Raw genomic sequence first — 4,121 nt, 5'->3', positions numbered from 1 at the left:
GTGCTGTGAAGTGTGTAAACCTGGCGATTCACAGACCTGTACCCCTGGGGATAAAAATATATTGTATGTTTATAAAAAATAAAATTAAAAAAAAAAGATATCTGTGAAAAGATAAAACTGACAAATGTCTAGCAAGGCTAACAAAGAAAAAAAAAGGATATAAATTATCAATATCAGGAATAAAATAGGAGTTAACAGTACAGCCCCTGCAGACATCAAAAGATAATAAGGAGATATTATAAACAACTCAAAACAAATTTGACAATATAGATGAAATGGACCAATTCCTTAAAAATCATAAACTATCACAAGTTGTCCAATATCAAATAATTTGTATACCCTGTATGAAGGAAATAGAATTTGTTATTTTAAAATTCCCAAAAAAGATACTTCCAAGTCCAGATAGTTTCATTAAAGAATTCTACCAAACTTTTAAGAAATAATTAACCATGGTTCTACACAATCTCTTCCAGAAAATAGAAGACAATATTTCCCAATCTGCTTATCTATTATCACTATAAATACAAATGGATTAAGTTGGCTAGTCTAGAGATAGAGTAGCTAATGAGAAAAAATGGGATACAAAGTTATGATATCTACAAGAGATTCACTTCGACTTTAAGGATATAGCTTTAGCTACATAGTTGGAAGTGAAGGGATGAAGAAAGATATTCCCTGCAAATGGTAACCAAAAAAAAAAAGCATGGGTAGATATATTTATATCAAACAAAATAGACTTTAAGTTAAAAACTGTCAAAGGAGACAAAGGTCAGTAGATAGTGATAAAGGGTCAATCCATCAAGAGGATATAAAAATTGTAAATATATATGCTTCCAAAATTGGTTTATAACAAAAGGCCATAAACTGGGAGGCTTATGAACAACAGAAATTTCCCATAGTTCTGGAGGCTGAAAGAGCTCAGGGATTAAGCATGGTTCAGATGAGAGCTCTCTTCCTGGTGGCAGACTCCTAAATTCTTTTTTTTTTTTTAATATTTTATTTATTTACTTGACAGAGAACACAAGTAGGCAGAGAGGCAGGCAGAGAGAGAGGAGGAAGCAGGCTCCCCGCTGAGCAGAGAGCCCGATGCGGGGCTCGATCCTAGGACCCTGAGATCATGACCTGAGCTGAAGGCAGTGGCCTTAACCCACTGAGCCACCCAGGTGCCCCCAGACTCCTAAATTCTTATTTCATTATCACAGAGTGGAAAGAGAGTGAATTATCCCTCTGGATTCTTCTTAGAAGAGCACTAATGCCACTTATGAGGACTATCCATCTTCATGACTTAATTACCTCCCAAAGATGCCACCTCCTGGTTTTACCACATTGGGGATTAGATTTCAACACATCCTGAAGGGGCACCAACATTCAGTCCACAATAGTGATTGTATGTGGGACCCCATACATAGATTAGACATTCTGTGAGTCCTTGAATGGTTCAATCTAATCAATTTGCCAACAATTTGAGGAAATTTCCCTGATTTCCTCAAAGCATGGTACCTTCTTGGGATTCACCACTGGTTTTTGTTACTAGTAGGCTAGATATTCAGCAGGAAAAGTAGCTTTCAGCTTGATGACAAAATGCATGATCTGGGGCCTATGGTTAGTCTCCATCTCTGTCACCATGGTTTCTCTGCTCATGAGCTCATTGCACAAGCCCTGGAGTCATCAATGACAGGCGCTAGCTGACATCAATTAGCTGGTTCATGCTGTCCACTTGGTTGCTTAGTGCTTTTTTTGAAATGGGTGCTTTTGATGGTATTAACATTTCATGCAAAGATCAGATCTTCACAAATTATGCCCACTCTTATGGGTAGATTCTCAAGTATCTCACCCAGACTCCCTTATCCTTGATGTTCCTTGGGCCACTTCTCTCTCCATTCAAAGTGGATGACCTGGTGCATTGCCTGAAACTTAGACTCCTGAGAGGTTTTCCACTCACCAGTGGCTTTTAGAGTCACCCATAAATGAAGCTGTATGGCAGTAAGTCATTTCTGGCTTGAATTCGCATATCAACTCAACCCAATAATGACCCATGTGCAGGCATTTTTCTCCTCTACCTGACAGAGAACTCCCCCCCACCCCATGAGGTCGTATGTGTGAACTGAATGAGAGGTGAGGATGCAACAGTGGGAAGGGGCTTAGGTGTCACTTGTTCATGGAATTTTCTACACTCTCTGGAGCTGCTTAAGCCCTGTCTTGGATCTGCCACTTCCATTGCACAAGGAATTATTTCTACACCACTCTCACTTTCATCTATTAGTACCCTCTCTTAATGTTTAGTTCTGGCTGAGAACTTAATTGATAGTCCATGGTTAGACACTCCACCACAGTTACTATCTACCAGACCTAAATAGCATACCAGGCGCTCTTTTTTAAATGACTTTCTCTGTTGTTAATGGCATGGGCTTGATCCAGTGACTCTCAAATTGGAGATCATCAGACTCCACTTTATTTCTTTCTGTATTGTATATATCTTTAATACCATGGAATCTGCTGAGTTCTTAAAAACTGGAACAGACCCACCACAAATAATGCTTCTTACATACTGGTAGAAGTGCAAGATACAGTAACTTGTCCTCTACTTTGAGTGAGCTGTCCTAGCTTTTCCCGGGCCATTGGACCCCTAAATCTTTCCCATATTTGGCAGGCCCTGAATCTTTGTAGGGTTTATCTCTTGCTCTCTGGAGTTCTTGTGCCTAATAATAGCCTCCAGTGCACTTATCACTTCTGGCTTATCAAGTTCTCAGTGTTTATTACATGATATTATCAATATAGTGGACTGATGTGATGTCTTGTTTAAATGGTTCACTGTCAAATAAAGGAAGAAAATGCCTCAACTTCTGACTATTTTGTGGCACATAGCAGCAGAATTAATATAGACCTGGGGCAAGACCAGAAACGTGTATGGTCATCCATCACATATAAACGTGAATTGCCTCTGATCCTCCTTCATGATGGATATTGAAAAGAATACACTTACCTAGCCAAAGCCCATGTGCTTGAGACTGTACTCTGCTCTAGTAAAGATACTACACCCAACATAGTATCTACAGTGGGGTTATATTTTGGTTAAGTTCGCAATAATCCACTTTAATTTGTCGTGATCCATCTCGTTTTGTCAGGAATCAGACTGGTAAATTGGTATGAGTTGGGACCACTACTCTTGTTCTCTTGAGTCTTTTAGGGTGACATTAATCTCTGTCATTTCCCTTGAGTGTGATACTTGTTTTTATTTACTATCTTTCCTAAAAGAGGTAGCTTCATGGACTTTTATTTGGCGTCTACTAGTACAACAGCTATTATTGGCCAAAGAACCAACATGAGCATTCTCCCAGCCACTAAGTATTGTCATTCCAATTATACATTCAGAAACCAAAGGATATGGGGCGCCTGGGTGGCTCAGTGGGTTAAAGCCTCTGCCTTCGGCTCAGGTCATGATCCCAGGGTCCTGGGATGGAGCCCCGCATCGGGCTCTCTGCTCAGTGGGGAGCCTGCTTCCTCCTCTCTCTCTGCCTGCCTCTCTGCCTACTTGTGATCTCTGTCTGTCAAATAAATAAATAAAATCTTAAAAAAAAAAAAAAAAGGAAAGGAAAAAAACCAAAGGATATGGACCATTTACTACTTGACTTGTATACGCTCCTACCCTACTCTAACACAGTGCCATAATATTTGGTGGTGGTTCCTGTGAATCAGCAACAAGTTAGACCCTGTATCTAATTTCCCTTGAAAATATATGTGCTATCTATTGTTGGCTTCCCATGTACCTTTTCTCTAGGAAAACTATTTCCTATTAGCAATCTTTGAAGATGCTTATGGCCAGCACCAGTCCCAGGCCACCACTCTGACCTTGCTGCCCATTAGAATAATTCTTACTACCTTGTTGATAACTGTTAAGTGCTGCCATCTGGCCTTGACTAGTCAATTGTCATGGCCACCCTGGTTAGGGAAGGGGAACAGAACCTCCTGGCCTCTCTCACTTAGCTGAAGGCAGTTTTCTGGAAATGAGGGGTGCTCTTAGCTACAGAACCTCATAGAAACTAGGGAATGAAAGCTCTGGCCAGGTGAAGGGCTCTGGGCTGACATCCACAGTGTCCACAGTGATAGCCTTTGCACTAGGA

The sequence above is a fragment of the Enhydra lutris genome, unplaced genomic scaffold (genome assembly GCF_002288905.1).
Source record: "Enhydra lutris kenyoni isolate GAN:26980312 unplaced genomic scaffold, ASM228890v2 scaffoldscaffold62, whole genome shotgun sequence".
NCBI classification, from domain to species: domain Eukaryota; kingdom Metazoa; phylum Chordata; class Mammalia; order Carnivora; family Mustelidae; genus Enhydra; species Enhydra lutris.
Note: the sequence above shows the minus strand (reverse complement) of the source record.